The sequence below is a fragment of the Bison bison genome, unplaced genomic scaffold, assembly GCF_000754665.1.
Source record: "Bison bison bison isolate TAMUID 2011002044 unplaced genomic scaffold, Bison_UMD1.0 scf7180017864053, whole genome shotgun sequence".
In the NCBI taxonomy this organism is placed as follows: Eukaryota; Metazoa; Chordata; class Mammalia; order Artiodactyla; family Bovidae; genus Bison; species Bison bison.
The window spans coordinates 2,275,888-2,295,903 of NW_011494625.1; the positions used below are offsets into that span (position 1 = coordinate 2,275,888).

General features: G+C 47.3%; 1 pseudogene; it reads right to left on the reverse strand.

Annotated features, from left to right (window-relative positions):
* Positions 1–14,839: 14,839 nt before the first annotated feature.
* LOC104985607 lies at positions 14,840–15,226 on the reverse strand (annotated as a pseudogene).
* Between the last annotated feature and the right edge of the window lie 4,790 nt (positions 15,227–20,016).

A 20,016-nucleotide genomic window follows, 5' to 3' on the forward strand; every position in this document is an offset into this window, starting at 1 on the left:
CAGCAGGGGCAGGGGCCTAGAAAGGAAACACAAGCATGCACAGCGGTGCTGTGACCCTCGCTGTGTGATCTGGGGTGCTCTGAGCGCACTCAGTACCCTGGTGGTTATTGGTGCTCCCTGACTTTACCGTGATGTGCAAACAAAACCCGTGATCAGCAGTCACTCACTCTAAGGAGAATTTGCACAAATAGATTCCCTCTTCTGGACTTTGAAAATCTGAAATGTGATCTCTGATAAAATGAAAGGATTTGTTTACCTTAGAGGAATTGAAAGTCGCAGATGATGGGGAGGGATTTTTTTTTTTTTTTTTGAGGGTTTTTTTCTGATATCACAGTAATCATACTAGCCTTGTTTAGGCTGGCTCTGAGCCTGCGGTTGTCTTTCTAGGGTTGGAAGAGGGTCTGAAGCTTCTTTCCTCCATTGTCTCTCTGCCTCCATGAAAAGCCCAGGATGGAAGCTGAGGGCTGGGGCGTCAGGAAATAGGGAGCTGGGACCCGGCACTTGCCCTGCCTGAGCATGAGGTCCCCTCCCTCCCTCATGATTCTTCAGCTTCGTATGCTTAGTTACTCAGTCATGTCCGACTCTTTGTGACCCTATGGACTGTAGCCCCCAGGCTCCTTTCTCCAGGCAAGAAGTGGTTGCCATTTCCTTCTCCAGGGCATCTTCCGAACCCAGGGATGGAACCTGGGTCTCCTGCTTGGCAGGCAGATTCTTTACCATCTGAGCCACCAGGGAAGGTTCTTCAGCTTTAGGAACTGCTGTGAGTCCAGCCTTCTGTCATCCCCGAAATTCAGCCTGGATCTTGTCCCCACCCTGTGCCTGAGGGTGTCAGCAGTCCCTTACTTGGCTTGCAGGGCAGTTAGGACTGGAGGGTGGAGGACTGGTACCACGTGTGACCAAGAGAAGCTTAGCTTTGGGTTCTGGAGGCAGGTATGCAGAGAACCCTGTATTGGAGGAGCTGAGCCCTGCCAAAAGTGTATGTTCGCTAAGTGGCATTCAGGGATATTATGGTTGGGATTTGCCTGGAGCTCCCGTGGTCAGGATCAGTGCTTTCACTGCCGTGGGTCCAGGTTCAATCCCAGGTCAGGAAACTAAGGTCCCACAAGCTGCGAGTCTCAGCCAAAGAAAAAGAAAGTATGGTTTACTGTAAAGTACACATTTCACAAAGACTTAAGAGGTAATCGCTGTTCTTTCACCAACCAGCTATGACTTTAGACAAATAAAGTAACTTCTCTGAGTCTAAGTTTCCTTATCTGTAAAAAAGGGGTTTTCTCAGATCCTTCCCAATAATATAAATCTTATGTCAGTGATCCTATTAGGAAAAAAGTCATTGTCATCACCGATTAGAGATATGGTAGAATTAACAGAGCATGAAGAGAAAAATTGAAAATATGGTTTTGTGTGTGTGTTTGTGTGGTATAATAAAGACTATACCTGGCTTTTATCCTCAGTTTCTGGCAGAGCTTCAAAAACCCTTGGAATTTCCTGAGACAAGAGTGTTTTGTTATGCTAATGAAGTGACTCTGGGAGGGCCCCCAGAAATCTTCCCAACCGGGGCTGGTCACCAGAAAGCCCACACAGTTAGAGTGTTGGAACTTTGTAAATTTAAGGTGTACAATGTGTCAATTTGATACATTTATATATTGCAAGATGATTACCACCAGATTACCACCAGGGTGTTAGCTGACATCTCCATTCCCTCACGTAGTTACTTTGTTTCTGTGATGAGAGCTTTTAAGACCCCATCCAGGCAAGGAAGATACAGCGCAGCCAAAAATATAAAACTATTCTCTGGGCAGCTTTCATGTGAATTCATTGTTGTTGGCTATAGTTACCCATGCTGCACAGATCAACAGGACTGGTCAATCTCACCTAGAACCGTGTACCCTTTGACCAATAGAGTCTCACCATGTCCCCCGCTCCCCAGCCCTTGGCAACTATCACTGCACACTCTGTTTCTCTACCTAAAGCTTAGCTATTTTTCTGTTAATTATATGTTCCTGCTTGTTTGACCCTATTTTCTATTACAACTTGTTGACTTTAAAAAATGCACAAGGTGAGAGTTACAACTTAAACTGTATCTGGGGCAAAGAGAGGCCTGCAGCCTGGGAGACAGCAGCTCAGACAGCTCTTAGACACGGCTGGGAGAGGCAGTGGGGAAGGTCAGTATATATCTGTGCTTTTGGTGAAGGCGGAATACATGCAATTAAGCGCATATCTGTCCAGAAGGTTTCTGCCGGTCTCTGAAACTTTGCTCGTCACGAGGAACAGTCGCCATGGTGAAGGATTTTAGTGCTTTTCTAGATACGAAGAGATACAAGAACTGGGCTCGTAAAAGCAGCTCCTGAGAATACCTATCTGAAGACCTGTCCTGCCAGCAACCCCGTGGCCCCCATCCCGTCACACCAGCACAGAGTGTCTCATTTCCAACCTCCACCCTGAACCCCTTTCAGGGGGTTTTTTTTCAGGGGGTTTTTTTTCAGCTGCAGGTCAGCAGCTGTAGCAGCTCATGATTGAAGCCTTGTCGAGGAAGGTGGCAGTTTGTAGTTGACAGATCTTTTGAAAACATCTTACTGGCTTGTCTCAGCCATGCTAAGAATAAGCAAGGATCTCGGTGGTCTAGACTGGGGCGGCAGGTTCTGGTGATGGAGGCCCTTGTACCTGAAGAACCGACCTCCAAGGAGCAGGTGTACTTTCTCTGTCACCTGACCCGTTCAGAAGCGCCTGGGTTATTGGAACAGCAGAATTCCCGCGTGCACAGATAAAAGCATTTGTTAAAAACAACAGACTTTGGACAAATTGATGTACACTCATTTCTTCCGATCCACAGACATCCTCCCAGGCGAAGACCACAGTCTTCGGGGAGCTCAGGTTGTGGGAACTTCCAGGGTGCCCGTTGGCTGTGGTACTTCTAATCCTCCTCCACTGATCCAGCAGCCAACGAAGCAAGGATCACCCATTTTAAAAGCATTTTCAATCAACCATGGTGGGCTGCTTTCCCACTTAGAGCGCTGTACCATATTTGGCCGAGGAAATAGTCATTATTTCCAAGGGCAGTAATGGTTGGCTATTTGGGGCAATATGGAAATTAATTTGTGGAAAGAGTCATCAGGCTCCTAAGTGTTTGAAAGCAGGCAAATCACCAGCAGAGTCTAGGAGGCAAATGGCAAAGGAAAGGCAGCTGCATCTACCTGGAGGGGGACAAACCTTCCAGCTTTTTTCGTTTGATAAAAGATGTGTAACTGAATCACTGTGCTCTAGAGTGGAAATCAACACAGTGTTGTGAATAAGCTATAGATCAATAAAATAGATCTTTAAAATAATTTAAAAATTATTATTTATTTTTGACTCCTCTGGATCTTCGCTGCTACACACAGGCTTTCTCTGGTTGTGGAGAATGGGGGCTTCTCTTGCAGTGGCTCCTCTTGTTGCTGAGCACAGGCTCTAGATCTCAAGGGCCCAGAAGCTGTGGTACATGTGTGGGCTCTGTTGCTCCAAGGCATATGGGATCTTCCCGGAGCAGGGATTGAACCCTGGTCCACTGCATTGGCAGGCGGATTCTTAACTACTAGACCACTAGGGAAGTCCGGTAAAATAAGTTTTTTTAGGAAAAGAGTTTCCCATGTAAAAGCGAAGCATCATGTAAAACACTTGACCAGCTTAAACTGGCTTCATCTCCCTCAATAGGTCTATTAATCAAACCTTGAGTTGTTGTACGGAGACAGCCATGCAAGACGAGAACTCAGAAACCAAGAACCTTCAGTCCATGGAATTGGAAGGAAAGAAACGTTGCCATTGGCGCGCTTTACAAAGCGAGAGTTCTCTCATCAAGGAAAACCTGGCTTTTAACAGCAGGAGTACGTTATGTGGGAAACCTGACTAATCAGCGTCCAAGTTTGAAATTCCACCATCCCCTTAACTTTCACCACGAGCCCTGGATCCTGGATCTCGGAGTCAGATTTGAGAACCTTGTGGGTCAAGCTTACAAAAAGGTTCTTTTTTCAAGAGTTGTAGCCATAGAGAAGGCTTTTATGCAAGTTGGGCAGGGAGCCTTTGCTTCATCTCTTCCCAAAAGGGGTAAGTGCTCAGGTTTTATCCCAGATGTCTTAAAACCCAAGAAAAAGGAGAATTCCTGTTCAGTAAAGATGATAACATTGGTTGTATGTCTAAAGAAACGGAATGATCAAGTTGTAAATCTGTGGTTCCTCTAGTGCTTCCCAAAAGGACTGAGTGCCTTAGAAGGAAATTTCTATTGTAGCTTTGGGGCATTGAATGCTGCTGCTAAGTCACTTCAGTCGTGTCCGACTCTGTGCGACCCCATAGATGGCAGCCCACCAGGCTCCCCTGTCCCTGGTATCCTCCAGGCAAGAACATTGGAGTGGGTTGCCATTGCCTTCTTCAATGCATGAAAGTGAAAAGGGAAAGTGAAGTCACTCAGTTGTGTCTGACTCTTAGCTAAAAGGAGCTAAAGTGGAACCCCCGTCGCTGGAGCGCTACAGAATCAGATGGAATTGCCAGCGCCAGTGGCTTTCGGCTCTCTTGTTTTGAGACCCTCTCCGCATGGCCTGCCGTGCTGGTGGTCCACACAGGTAGGGCAGCCCCTCTATCGAGGCCGTGCCATGTCCTGTGACTACGGAAACTCAGGGCCATCCAACACCTCTGCCGGGTGGAAGAGGAAGAAGAGGCTGGAAAGAGACGACAGGTAAGAGCAGCATTTCTCAGTCTCTGAAATGCTCCCCACCACGGCCTGGCCCTCAGAAGGGACCGGCAGGGCCCCGTCCCTCCCTGTGACCATCTCTCCCTTGGTGTTTTCCATTTGCCTCAGAGCCACATACGAACGTGCAGGATGAATGTTTCCGTCCCTGTGGAACGGTGGGGATATTGAGGTCATTGTGTGGCTAAGTGCTGATTGGAGTTGGAAGGGATATGCTGTTTGCTTTTAAAAGACAAAAACAACAAAACATAGTTTGGAAGCAGCTAATGTAATTGAGCAGCTCTGTTCTGCCTGGCGAATCTTGTGACAAATGAGGAGTCCTGGGAACACTGAAGAATCAATGCTTTTGAACTGTGTTGCTGGAGAAGATTCTTGAGAGTCCCTTGGGCAGCAAGGAGATCCAACCAGTCCATCCTAAAGGAAATCAGTCCTAAATATTCATTGAAAGGACTGATGCTGAAGCTGAAGCGCCAATACTTTGGCCACCTAATGCGAAGAACTGACTCATTGGAAAAGACCCTGATGGTGGGAAAGATTGAAGGCAGGAGAGGAGGAGGACAGAGGATGAGATGGCTGGATGGCATCACAGACTCAATGGGCATGAGTCTGAATAAACTCTGGGAGTTGGTGATGGACAGGGAGGCCTGGCGAGCTATAGTCCATGGGGTCGCGGAGTCGGATGCAACTAAGTGACTGAGCTGAACTGGGATCCATGCTGAAATGGGAGAGATGGCCAGATGAGCAGATTTGAGATACCGTTCAAACCCTGTGCCCCCAGCCTGCTCAGGAAGAAATTTCAAACACCTTTCACACGAAAAACACTCGAAGATCCACATCTTCCTTCTCTCATTTCACGTCATCTTTCATTAAACTCAGGACACCCCTGCCGCCTGTGGTCTCATTTAATTGTCTACTAGTCTTAGCACCGGCATCAGCAGCCTCCTGGGAGGGGTCTTCCCTGGTGACCCAGTGGCTGAGACCCCATCCTCTGCAGTGCAGAGGGCCCAGTTCCTTCCCTGGTCTGGGAACTGCATCCCATGTGCCGCAACTATGAGTGCCCGCCGTAGCAAAAAACAAAGAACCTTCTTGGGAGGCACAGAGTTCCCACAACATTTGGGCTATCCTTCTAGAAGTTTTTTTTACATTGTGGTGAAATATAAATTTACTGTTTTAACCCGTTTGAAGTGCATGGTGCAATAGCAGAAGCGTATTCACATTTCTGGGTCACCATCACCACCAACCATGTCCAGAGCTTTTTGCATCTTGCAAGATTGAAACTCTTTATCTGTTAAAAATAACTCTCCATCCTCTCCTCCCCTCAGCCCCTGACAACCGCCATTTCCACTCTGTCCCTGTGAATTTGCTCTGCATCCCTGACTTAAATGGAATCAACAGTGTTTATCCTTCGTGTGTGTGTGTGTGTGTGCACGTCGTTCAGTTGTGCCCAACTCTTGTGACCTGCCAGGCTCCTCTGTCCGTGGGATTCTCCAGGCAACGATATTGGAATGGGTTGACATTTCCTGCTGCAGGGGATCTTCCCGACCCAGGAGTTGAACCAGGGTCTCCTGCACTGTAGGCAGACTCTTTACTGACTGAGCTACGAGGGAAGCCCATAGGTTTATCCCTTAGGTGGAGCTCACTTAGCACAATGGCCTCAAGGTTCGTCTATGTGGTGGCCTGGGTTGGAATATTTTTTCTTCCCAAGGTCAGATCATACCCCATATGTATGTACCACATTCTGGGCTATGCTTTTTATCTGGCATTTGATATCTACTGTCGCTTAGCTTGAAAGCTGCATGGGGATAATAAGACGCAAAGGATTCATATTTTAAATCTTTTCCAGGTATCCAGCATATCGTTAAGTACATGTTTTAACAGGCCCGTCAGGGCTCACTTTACACACACTCCCCGAAGTCCATGTCCTGGTGCGGAGCGGGCTGGCACTGACTTTCTTTTTTTTTTTTTCCTTATCTCTTAGTCTTAATTAAAGGAAAACAGAGATGAAAGGAAAATGCCATCCTAACAGCATGAAGATCAAATTAAGGAGTGAGATTGCAGGGAAACAAATATTTTGTACTGACCTGTCACAAACACTTACTCAGATACAAGAAAGCACACACCACACTTTTTTTTTTAACCCTGAAATGATTCTGGCTTTTAGATTTCTAAATTCTCTATTTTCAGAGTTTACCTTTTTTCTGAACACCCACAACACTGATGTTAATCAAGGTTACAAAGTCACTGATACTAAAATCTTACCACCAAATAGAAGCGGCTACTTCTTAGTATGGAAATTCAAATACCTTATATCTTTTGTCTTTTAAAAACAGTATAAAATACTCTAGTTTTCTTCTGTAGATAGCCATGGAAAGTAATCTCCAATACTTCAGTGACTGCTGCTAAGTCGCTTCAGTCGTGTCTGACTCTGTGAGACCCCAGAGATGGCAGCCCACCAGGCTCCCCCGTCCCTGGGATTCTCCAGGCAAGAACACTGGAGTGGGCTGCCATTTCCTTCTCCGTGGCACTGACTTTCTATGAGTAAGAGAGGGTAACCTGGTTCTATCAAACACTGATGGCTTGTCTGATGGGTTAATTAAATAATTCATTCACCCACGTACTTCGTGTGCTCCTATCGCATGTCAGGCAGTTTGGTAATGACTGAGGCCACAAGGCAGATCCAGCATTTGCCCTCATGGAGGTTTTTTCCTTAATTAAAGTGTAGTTGATTTACAATATGCTGATTTCAGGTGTACAACACAGTGATTTCTTTATGCATAAATATCCTCAGATTATTTTCCCTTACTCAGGGAAAAGTCGCTTAGTCGTGTCCAACTCTTTGTGACCCCATGGACTGTAGCCTGCCAGGCTCTTCTGTCCATGGGATTCTCCGGGCAAGGATACTGGAGTGGGTTGCCATTTCCTTCTCCAGGGGATCTTCCCAACCCAGGGACAAAACCCAGGTCTCTTGTATTGCAGGCAGACTCTCCCATCTGAGCCACAGAGCCAGGACGCTTTTCCCTCGAAGGCTATTACACAGTTCTCAGTATGGTTCACTGTGTTCTGCAATAGGTCCTTGATGGAGTCTTTAATGGAGGAGAAATGATAGCGTAACTTCCCAAATATATGCAATAAATATAAGCTGTGGTAAGAGCTAGAAAGGAGAATTATAGATAGGGAAATTGTGTTTCTGTTGTATCTGTTGTTCTAATGAACTTTTCAAGTAAAAAAATTAAAGTTCATTGGCTTTCTGACCTCTGGACTTCCCTCTGTCAATTTCAACCTCGAAACCCTCCTTCCTCCAAAACCTAGTCCTGTGACCAAACAACAGATAATGAGTCAGCAAAAGTTGCCAGCTACAGTCCACAAAGGGAAGAGCTGATTGTTAATAGAGGTCAGGAGAGAGTAGCCAAGAACAGTTGAGCGGCTCCGTCTGTCCTGTTGCCCAGCAACGCCTGACTCCACCCTCCCAGAAACGGGGTCTGGGAGGGATGAGTTCCTGAAATCTCCGCAGATGAGAGCAGTGGTCTCCAAACTGGAGGACGGCGGAAGAGAGGGTGCTCAGGGAGGAGCCGGAGAGCCAGCAGGCGACCTCAGAGCTGGTCAGCAGGACAGTGGAGGGGAGGACTGAGCTGGACAGGCGCCGCCCCTGAGAGGGCTGGTGGGGGACAGCAGCCAGCAGGGAGAAAGAGACAAAGGCTAAAAGCAGGCGCTGTCAGGAAGCCCGGAGAAGGGGTGAGCTAGTGTTGTAGCCACGCGTTCCGGGGAACAAACCCACTCAGGAGGACAAGCAGACAGCGGGGTGCAGTTTATTACAGCGGCGGGCCCAAGGCAGCGTCTCCTCTTAGCCAAGGACCCCGACCAGTTTTTGTGAAAACCTTATATACCCTAAGTGTACGTGCCCAAACCCACCTCCCCAAATTCCCTGAAACTAGTCTGAACAAAGGAAAAGAAAGATTCAATCAAAGTTAACCTGTGATTCACATGCCTTAAGCCTAGTTAGTTAACAGTGGACAACTATCAATAGGCCTGTGGTCATACCCCAATAAGCATAATAGAATTTATGATTCTATTCTGTTACACAGGCCTGTGGTCATACCCCAATAAGCATAATAGAATTTATGATTCTATTTGGTTACACAGATAATTACCGTATTCTTTTAGGCAACGGAGAGTCTAGGTACAAGCCCTGGGGCTCTTCCATCCGGGGGGCCTGGTTTTCCAGTTGGTATGTCATGTCCATAGATACTGGGCTTATAGCTCAAAGTCCACAGTCCAGCCCAAGACGGAGTCCTGCTTTCCAGATGGAGCCTGTTCTGCCTGTTTCCTCCTTCACTAGGAGGAAGGCTCTGTCTACTGGGTGAGCTGGGGAATCACGGGGGCGGTTCTGGGGGTGAACCCTGGCCACTGTCTGTCATTAGATCTGGCAGAATGGAAGTGATGGTTCCCTTGACACCCACAGTTGGAGTGGAGTCAGATGCTCCAGCTAATGACACCCAGGCCCCCTTGAAAATCACTTTGACCAGGGGGCAGGCAGGGGGTGTCCCGGTGCCAGCGATCCACGGTGGTTGGTAGAGGCACCTAGTGCGTGTCTGTGGAGACAGCCTCACAGGCGGGACTCCCAGTCGCCGTGAGCTTGGAGTTGGGTTAGCCTCCAGGGACGCACAATGCAGGCTCGCCATCCGGGCTCCTGTGGTTTCCTCATCATCTCCATCTGAGTCTGGCTTTTCCTTTCTGTTGCAAGAAAAAACTTGAGCATCTGAGATTAAAAGGACATTATCTAGGGGCCTTCCCTGGTGGTCCAGTGGTTAAGACTCCGCCTTCCAGCACGGGTGGTGTAGGTTTTATCTTTGGTCGGGAAGCTAAGATTCCACATGCCTGGAAGCCAAAAAACCAAAGTATAAAACAGAAACAATACTGTAACAAAATCAATTAAGTCTTTAAAAATGGTCTGCATCAAAAAAGAAAAATTATTTGAAAAAGGACACATCTCCTGGGTAGAGAAGCCCTGTAGTCCAGCCCACTCTGCTGAGAACAGACCCCCATCCGCTCCCAGGGGCGGGTGCCCATCTTCACCTCCCAGTTTAGCTTCCCCCAGGGAAGCAGCTAATTGATTCTGGGAGCAAACTGAAAGTCTCTCAGGGGCTTGGGGGCATCTCTCAGAACTTGTCTTCATCTCAAAGGCAGAATGTGGAAAAAAGGTTCATTGATCCCTTTTCATTTGGTATCAATATTTCTCGTAGTTTGGTGCGTTCATTTTGTCATCTTTGAAAACATGAGTTACTATTAACCACGTTAACAAATGTGACTGTCTTTGCAGAATGTTTTAAAGTATTTTCCTCTCTTCTTTGTGGCTTTCTTTCTCTTCTTCAAGGAGCTCCAGGTAACTTGAGTGGGAAAGTGAAACTGTTGGTTGCTTAGTAGAGTCTGACTCTCTGTGACCACACGGACAGTAGCCCGCCAGGCCCCTCTGTCCATGGGATTCTCCAGGCAAGAATACTGCAGTGGGTTGTCATCCCTTCTCCAGGGACTTGGGTGGAAAGGAGACCTGACCTCCAAGTCTTGTTCTTTGGGATGTCCTGCCTCGGGGGAGTTGACGAGGGGCAGGACACAGGACCCCTGGCCTGGTCAAACATCCCTGTGCCCCCAGAATTTCATAGGAGTATCAAGGCACTCGACACCTGGAAACTACTCAGACCAACAGGGCTTCCTGTCATCAGTCCTCTAAGACTGGCAAAAAACATCCTTGTCACTCACCAGTACAGCCAAGTGACCTGGGGACTGGTCACTTGCTGTCCGAGGGGTGCTGGTGACCCAGCCTTTTGCCTCGGTCCAGGGAAGACTCTGCCAACTTTTTACTTCCCTGAAGATGGAAAGAGTACCTTCTGAAGGACAGAGGTCAACTGTCCCTTCCCCTCCAACTCAGGAAATGTGGCCACCAAGTTGAAATTTACTTGATCTAAAGAAAAATTTAAAAATCCATTTTATCAAGTGTATTGATGGCATCCCAGGTGGCACAGTGGTAAAGAGTCTGCCTGCCAATCCAGGAGACCCAAGAGATGTGGGTTCGAGCCCTGGGTCAGGAAGACCCCCTGGAGTAGGAAATGGCAGCCCACTCTGGTCTTCTGGCCTGGAGAATCCCATGGACAGAGGAGCCTGGTGGGCTACAGTCCATGGGGTTGCAAAGAGTCAGACACAGCTGAGTGCACACACACCGGTGTGCTTGATTTTGAGGTCTGAGAATGTCACGCCCATCTCGTATTATGTTAATTTGCAGAAGTCAGGATACCATCCGCTCCTGATTTTGTGGTCCCTGGAAAGGAATAGCATGCAGAAACGCAGCCCACAGTTAATTCCAAACTGCTTTTCCCCCTTGTAAGCCTTTTTTTGAGGGGTTGATTTTTTTTTTTTTTTCTAAACAGCAAGGTATATTTCTTCTCCTTTCTCCCCTTATTGTAAGCTAAAATCATATACAGCCACTCTAGTAACACAGTTTGGCCGTTTTTGTTTTTTTTTTTCACAAAGTGAAGTGTATGCTTACCACATGATCCAGCAATCCCACTGCTAGGGTATTTACCCCAAGAAGTGAAAACACATGTCCACACAAAGGCCTGTACTTGGCTGCTCACAGCAACTGTCCTCATAATAGACAAGAACTGGAAACAATTCAAATGTGCCACTGGTCAAAGGAGCACAGTCCATCCGTACAGTAATGGATACTCATTGTATGGATATTCATTCAGCAAGCTGAATGAGTTACTGATACAAGTAACCGCATGGATGAAGCTCAAATGTATAATGCCAAGTGAAAGCAGCTTGGATGCAAGAGAACATACTGGATGATTCGAGTATTTGAAATTCTCTACAAAGCGAAACCACAGTGGCGGAAACCAGAGTGCTTGCCAGGGGTCAGGGAAGGGCGGAATCGACAGCCAGAGGGCACGAGGGAGCTTTTGGGAGAGCTGGAAACGCTGTGTGTCATGACTGGTGATGGGAACCATGTGTCAGAACTCATCACGCTTCACACATAAAACTGGAGAATTTTATTGTTTAGAGATTATATCTCAAAAAGTGGACAAAAATCACGCAGGAGAAAGAAAGAAAGATACAAGTAATGAAGACTGGTTCCCGAGCCCCGGGAGGAGCTCCCGGGTTGCTGAGGTGAGGTTTTCTTTACTGCTCTTGATCTGCGCACACGTCCCCCCCTCGCCACCGCCCCCTGCCAGTGCTCAGGCTGGAGCTGCCCTCCCACCTTCTCCAGTGCCTTTTCTTCCTCTGGGGAGGAGACAGGCTGTCTGGGTCCAAGGGAGCCAAGGGGAGCCCTTCCCCACGGAGTCCTTCCCTAACTCCCGCGTCAAGTTTTCCTTTGAGCTGGCCCTTCACTCCCTCGGCTTTATTGCTGACCTCGGGCAAGATTTATCAGGTGTGTGTGAGTGAAGGTGCTCAGGCTAGAGAATAGAGAAACAGACCACCAGGAAAGATACAGAATGAAAGAGAAAGGCACTTATTTTAAGGAATTGACTCCCACAGGGTGTTGGAACTGGCAGATCTGAAAATTGCGGGGCAGGCTGGGAATGCCCTGAGAGGAGGCAGTTTTGAGTTCGCAGGCCGGACACGCAGGCAGAATTCGTCTGCCGCCGTCCAGAGGCGGCCTTCCTTCTTGTGCTAAGTCGCTCAGTCGTGTCCGACTCTTTGCGACCCCATGGACTGCAGCCCGCCAGGCTCCTCTGTCCATGGGATTCTCCAGGCAAGAATACTGGAGTGGGTTGCCATGCCCTCCTCCAGGGGATCTTCCCAACTCAGGGATCGAACCTGTCTTTTATGTCTCCTGCACTGGCAGGCAGGTTCTTTACCATCAGCGCCATCTGGGAAGACCTTTTTCCTTCTTAGGGGGACATCAATCTTTGTTCCTAAGGCCTTCAGCTGGTTAGACAAAGCCCACCCAACATGTTTGAGGGTAATCTGCTTTATTTAAAATCTACTGATTTGAATGTAAATCACATCTTTAAAAGAAAACCTTTTTACACAACACCTCAACTGATGTCTGACCAGTCAATTGGATATCATAGTCCAGCCAAGTTGACACATAAAACTAACCATCACAAATGGGTACCCACATCTTCAACAGCCTCTTTCCTGCCACTTAAAGGCATTAAGTGCCACCCAAAAGCCTGGGTTTGGGCTCTAGCTCTTTTGTTTGCGTTGCCTTGGGAAAGTTCCTTGTCTCTGGGCCTCTATTTCCCCAATATAACCCAGGAGCAGCAGTAGGATTGTTAACACAAGGATTAAATGAGTTAACGCAGTACCTTCAAAGAACCTAGATGAGTACTCAGCACATATAACCTAACTACTTTATGCCCGGCATTGTTCTAAATTTCACAATTACTAGCTGATTTTCCAGAAAAGTTTCTATTCATCTTAAAATTACATTTATTGGTTGAGAAACTCCTTAATCACTGCCAATGAATGACTTGAATCAAGGAAGGTGGTGGGAAAGCAAATGTTTGCAGAAAATTGGACGAGATAAAGAAATGGGATTCGGAATTTCCCTGGTGGCCCAATGGTTAAGATTTTACCTCACAGTGCAAGGGACACGGGTTTGATCCCTGGTCCGGGAAGATCCCACATACCATGGAGCAACAAAGCCCAGGTGTTGCAACTTGTTCCCACAACAAGAGAGCCCCTGGGCTGCAGTGAAAGATCCCAAATGATACAATGGAGATCCTGCAACTAAGACCCAATTCAGCCAAATAAATAAATTTTTATTAAAGAGAAATGGGTTTAAAATTCAAATATTAAAAAAAAAATGCCCCAGAATCTACCTCCTACATACTTCTTTATTGACATTTTCAAGTCCTACCATTTAAGATAATTTTTAAAGACTTCTTGATCAGTGATATTTTTATTTTGTTATTTAATCGTTCAGTTCAGTTTAGCTCAGTCACTCAGTTGTGTCTGACTCTTTGCGACCCCATGGACTGCAGCACACCAGGCCTCCCTGTCCATCACCAGGTCCTGGAGTCTACTCAAGCTCACGTCCATTGAGTTGGTGATGCCATCCAACCATCTCATCCTCTGTCATCCCTTTGTCCTCCCACCTTCAATCTTTCCCAGCATCAAGGTCTTTTCCAATGAGTCAGTTCTTTGAATCAGGTGGCCAAAGTATTGGAGTTTCTGCTTCAGCATCAGTCCTTCCAATGAATATTCAGGACTGATTTCCTTTAGGATGGACTGGTTTGATCTCCTTGCAGTCCAAGGGATTCTTAAGAGTCTTCTCCAACATCACAGTTCAAAAGCATCAATTCTTTGGCACTCAGCTTTCTTTATAGTCCAACTCTCACATCCATACGTGACCACTGGAAAGACCATAACTTTGACTATATGGACCTTTGTTAGCAAAGTGATGTCTCTGCTTTTTATTTTTTTATTTTATTTTATTTATTTTTTTGTCTCTGCTTTTTAATATGCTGTCTAGGTTAATCATTAGTGTGGCAGATAAAAAGTGTCTTTTCGTATATTATACTTTAAACATACATTTGTGAGCTGATAAGAACTCAGTCGTCATCACCAATCACCTTCCATGGGAAAATGTATTCTATGATCTAAGCAAATAACTTACAAACTTTTAGTCAGTAACCTGTCTCAAATTTGCTGACTGTCTATTTTAAATACAGACACTATAATGAAGTAGTTAAGGCCCAGGGTTTTGTAGCTTTCAAAAAGCCCAGCCCGGCCATCTGAAGTAGCATCTTCATGGACAAGTTGTTTAAACCCTCAAAGCTTCAGTTCCTCCACTTGTTAATAAAGATAACAATACTATGTCATAGATTTGTTGGAAGGATTAAAATGAATTTTTCTAGCACAGAAAAAGTGCTCAATAAATGAAATTATTCTACTCTAGAGATCATAATATTCATAATACTTCATTTACTTGGTGTCAAATCCTTTTTTTTTTTCCCACAAACTTCTTTTTTTAAATTACTCTTTGCACTATGCTTGGGAACAATATGTTTAGAAAACTATTATTCACTGACAGAACACTCAAATAAAAATCAGGTTTTTATCTATTAGAAAAGTCTCTTCTTGCCTAAATGGTTTTCCTGCAAGGTCAGTAGGTTCTGGAGCTGATCACCATATTTCTTGCTGGATCCCAGACAGTTGCCCATGATCAGCTAAGTGACGGAAGACGATACGGCTGAGCCTCCAGGGCCGCTTTACGCCTCGTGGACGGGACATCATAACACATGGATTTCTGATTCTAACGGGGCAGCTATCCTGGGGAAGGGCAGAAATTTCTTCATCAGCCACCTCCTGAAGGTGTTTTGGAAGAATAGTATTCTTCCTGAGAGAATTGATCCATAGCCTCTCATCTGCATATTCGTAGGCCATTTTTCTTCTCTTTACATCACGCAACATTCTCCAATCGACATAGTAACTTCGAGCTTGCCCTGAAGCTGATGAAGGAACCACCTGCCAGACGATCCGCAGCAGAGATCCGAGCATGGAGGTAGCCATCTTGTTCGCCGCAAATGTCAAACCGCTGCCACTTTATTCTCAAATCCTTATACTTTGCTTTCCAAATGAGGAACGTGGGCAGAGGTATTAGTAGTTCCTCCTCCAGGGACTCCCCTGGTGGCCCAGGGGTTAGTACTCTACGTCCATTGCAAGGGTCACAGGTTCAACCCTTGGCTGAGGATCTAAGATCCTGCATGATTCATGGTGTGGCTGAAAAGAAAAAAAAGTATCCCCTCTTCCAAACTCTCTAAGGATATACATTCATCCACGTTTCTCCAAAACTGTTTCCACTTAAGAACTTCATAACCCACTGTCATCTGGCTTCAGCAAGCAACACTGAGGTCAGCCATCACCTCTGCATCCCCAAACCCAAAGGGCCCTTTGGTAACTCAATCGGTAAATAATCTGCCTGCAATGAGGGAGACCCTGGTTCGATTCCTGGGTTGGGAGGGTCCCCTGGAGAAGGAAATGGCAATGCACTCTGGCATTCTTGCCTGGAAAATCCCATGGACAGAGGAGCCTGGTGGGCTACAGCCCATGGGGTCCAAAGAGTCAGCCACGAATTAGTGATTAAACCCCCAAAGAACACTTTACAGCTTTAAATTACTGGATGTCTCTGCTGTGTTTGATTCTATCGAACCCACTGCAATGGTCTGAACTGTGTCCCCCTCAAATTCATAAGCCGAAGTGCTGACCCTTAGTGCTTCAGCTTGTGATGGCTATTTACTTGGAGACAAAAGCTTTTAAGAGACAGGTTAAAATGAGGTCACGAGGGTGAGCCCTAACCCGAGATGACTGCTGTCTTTATGAGAAAAGGAGAAGAGGATGCAGACACACCCAGAGGGATGACCAAGAAAACAGAGAGAGAAAGCAGTTGCCGTCTACAAGCCACGGAGAGAGCCTCAGGTGAAACCACCTCGCCTTTGGACTTTCAACCTGCAGAAACAGGCGAAAACCAGTCTTTCCTGTTTCAGCCACCCAGCATGAGGTCCTTCACTATGGCAACCTTGTAGCAGGTCTTCCCCGGTGGCTCAGATGGCAAAGAATCTGCTTGCGATGAGGGAGACCCAGGCTCAATCCCTGGGTCAGGAAGATGCCCTGGAGAAGGGGATGCCTACCCACTGTAGTATTCTTGCCCGAAGAATTCCATGGGCAGAGGAGCCTGGCGGGCTACAGCCCATGGGGTTGCAAAGAGTCGGACACGAAGAAACGACTCACATACATAGCAGAGTAATACAGCCTCTTTTTTGAAACTTCCTGCTGCCAGGATTCCAACTCCCTGTTTCTCCTCTGGAGAGAATTTCGTCCTCTGCTCATCTTAGATGTTGATGATTCTCAGTGTGGATGTTCTTTCTCTTCCCGTAGTCTCTGTCCAGCAGATGTCACCTACTCTCAGGTTCTAACCGTGTTGACAGTAACCAGTTTGCTTGTATTTTGACTATGCTCACAGTAGCTGGTGACTTCCGCCTAGCCCTCTTGCAGGCACCATGTTCGTGTGTGAAACCGCACACCTCCCCTGAACACTCTCCACTTATTTCAGATCCCGCAGTCCAAACCTGCCATCACCTTCCCTTGAAATTGGCTGTGCTTCCCACGTTCTGGTCCTCTGCATTCAGTTCACACCAACATCCTCTTGTTCACCTGTGAGAACCTGAGAACCAGTCTCCAGGTCTCCCTTTCCTGATATCTGTCACCTACTAAGTATATGCTAAACCCTCTTGCCCTTTCCTTGGACTGCAAGGAGATCAAATGAGTCAATCCTAAAGAAAATCAGTCCTGAATATTCATTGGAGGGACTGATGCTGAAGCTAAAGCTCCAATACTTTGGCCACCTGATGCGAAGAGCCATGACTCATTGGAAAGGACTCTGATGCTGGGAAAGATTGAAGGCAGGAGGAGAAGGGGATGACAGAGGATGAGATGGTTGGATGGCATCATCGACACAATAGACGTGAGTTTGAGCAGACTCCAGGAGAAGGTGAAAGACAGGGAAGTCTGGCGTGCTGTAGTCCATGGGGTTTCGAAGAGCTGGACACGACTGAGCGACGGAACAACTTGTCCTTTCCATATTGACCATCCTGCTCTAGTCCCAGGGCAAGCGTCTCTTAGCTAGACTGCTGCCATCATCCCCTCCTTGTTCTTTCTGCCCTCAGCCTCTTTCTGAAATCCATCCCAGTTGCGGTTGCCTAGGTGACCACCTGGCAGTCACCCTCCGCCATGCTCTTCCCTGGATAGCAGCAAGCATCCTTTGAGTCTGAGAGAGTATCACCTTCTCCAGAGAGGGCGCAATTGGACAGGTAAGGACTGACCAAGAAGATGCTATTCAAGAAGAGGCTGGAGGCCTGAGGAGGCTCGTGTGGTCCTTCAGAACCCCTGGCGAGTCTTTAACACGACAAGAATTGGAATCGCCCTCAGCTTTTGCTATTTTCCCCAAGGTGTTCTTTAAGGGTTGTTGGGCTGATGCAAAGTCGCCTACTGCCACCTTATGGCGGAAAGCTGAAATGAAACTCCCAGGGATAAAACTGTGCTAACTTCTAAAAAGCCTGATCATCCCTGCTGTTGCAGCGGAGGAGTTATTCTGTGCTCGGCCTAAAAAATTACTTCTATCTGGTATTGTCAGTTCTTTACTGACTCATTTTCATCAGCACCCAAATTTGCTGATTGATCATCATCTTCAAACCAAACCAAACCAAACCAAGAAACACTAGACTTCTCTCTAGTTACCACCAGTTTCTCTGCTCTCCTTGGTGGCAAACCTCTACAAAAGAGTTTTCTTTCTTTCCTCTTTTGACTTCACATGTGGCATATGGAATCTTCATTTCCCTGGTCGAACCAATAGCCCCTGCATTGAAAGGACGGAGCCGTAACCACCCAGGGAAGTCCCCCAAAGAGTTTTCTATACTCGCTGTCCTCTCTTCTTCCTCTTGTTCTCTCTTGGATCTCTTTGAGATCAGGCTTTTGCTGCTAACCTTCTCCTAAACTGCTGGGTCAGGCCCACAGGCGGCTTTGACTGCCCAATCCAATGGCCCAGTCTCAGTCCTCATCTTGACCAACTCTAGATGCCATCACTGCTGGGCACCTTCTGGAAACTCGTTCCACCCTCCCCAGACCCCCTCTCCCCTGCATCTCCCTCCTGCATCGCAGGCCACCCCTTCCCAGGGTGCAGCGTGGTTCCTTCCTTTACCCCTGGGCTCTGAGCACTGGGATGCCCTGGCTCGCTCTCCCCACCTCTCCCCTGTCTCCATCCACTCCCCAGACTGTCTCATCAGTCCCTCCACATTCAGTGCCCTTCACACGTTGACCGCTCCTGCCTTTGCCTCTCAATTCCGGGCTTGGCATCACCCCTGCATGTCGAATAGGAATCTCAAGTCAAAGCGTTAGTTGTTAGTTGCTCAGTCGTGTCCGACTCTGCGACCGAATGCACTGTAGCGCGCCAGGCTCCTCTGTCCATGGGATTCTCCAGGCAAGAATACTGGAGTGGGGTGCCATTTCCTTCTCCAGGGGATCTTCCTGACCCAGGGATCAAACCTACATCTCCTGTGTCTCCTGCACTGGCAGTCAGGTTCTTTACCACGGACGCCTACAGTTGGGTAAAATTACCACAAAACTATTCTCCAATAAAGCACTGAATATCTCATGTAACGTATTGGGTACTGGACTCAAAGTGAAGAGCAGAATGGTTGTCTGGGTTTGAAAAGGTCCAGGTGTATCAGTTGGGTTGTTTACGCTTGTGATCACATGGCTGACGAGGAGCTGCCTCTGCCCAGCGTCCACGGGGTCGCAAAGAGTCGGACACGACTGAGTGACTGAACTGAACTGAGCGTCCTGAAAAGATCACACTGTGCATCCCTAACCCAGAAAATGACCAAAATTCAAAATGTGAAGCATGTTTCTACTGAACGTGTATTGCTTTCACATCACTATAAACTTGAAAAACTGTATCGAACTGTCATAAGTCAGGGACCGTCTATATGATGACGTGTATCCATCTTTATCCTATAGAATACTTCTACATCCCTAAAAGTCCTGTTGTTACCAAACCCAGGTCTGGCTGCTCGCCGCTTTTGAGCCAGTACTCAAGTAGGAAATGAAAGATTGCTTCATTTCCGAGGCTGGCAACCCCCGGGGAGAAGGTGGACTCCTGTCCGAGAACCCACTCAGACTTGCTGCTCAGGGGATGGGAGCTTTCAAAGGAGAGTCTCAGGACTTGCTGCTCAGGGGATGGGAGCTTTCAAAGGAGAGTCTCAGGAATTGCTACTCAGAGGATGGGAGCTTTCAAAGCAGAGTCTCAGGACTTGCTGCTCAGGGGATGGGAGCTTTCAAAGGAGAGTCTCAGGGTTGTTCAGGCAGTGGGAGGGAGCAGGGCAGCACCGTCAGCTTGGAATCAGCCATGCGCTGGTCTGATCAGCGTCATCTTGGTGGTTTTAAGTACAGTTAATCTTTAGTTCCAGGGTTTGTTCCCACTTCTTTGAGGCCAGTTCTTGGAATTGTGTGACGTGGAGCGGTTTAGGTCATAGCTTCCATTTGGTCATCATGTGGTCATCTTCTTCCCCCTTGGGGGGCTCCAGTGTCTGCAGACAGCTCACAGGATCTGGCTCAGAATGTTATCTACAGCCCTGGAGGAGGAGCTAAAGGTCCCAGGCTTTGCTGAGTGACTAAACTGTTACACTTTGTCTGTGTAAAGGCTTCGAGAGTAAAGCCTAAGTTCCAAGACCAAGGCAGTGCTTGCCCTCTGCGCTCACCTAGTCCCCCTGCCAAGGCGGTGCTTGCCCTCTGCGCTCACCTAGTCC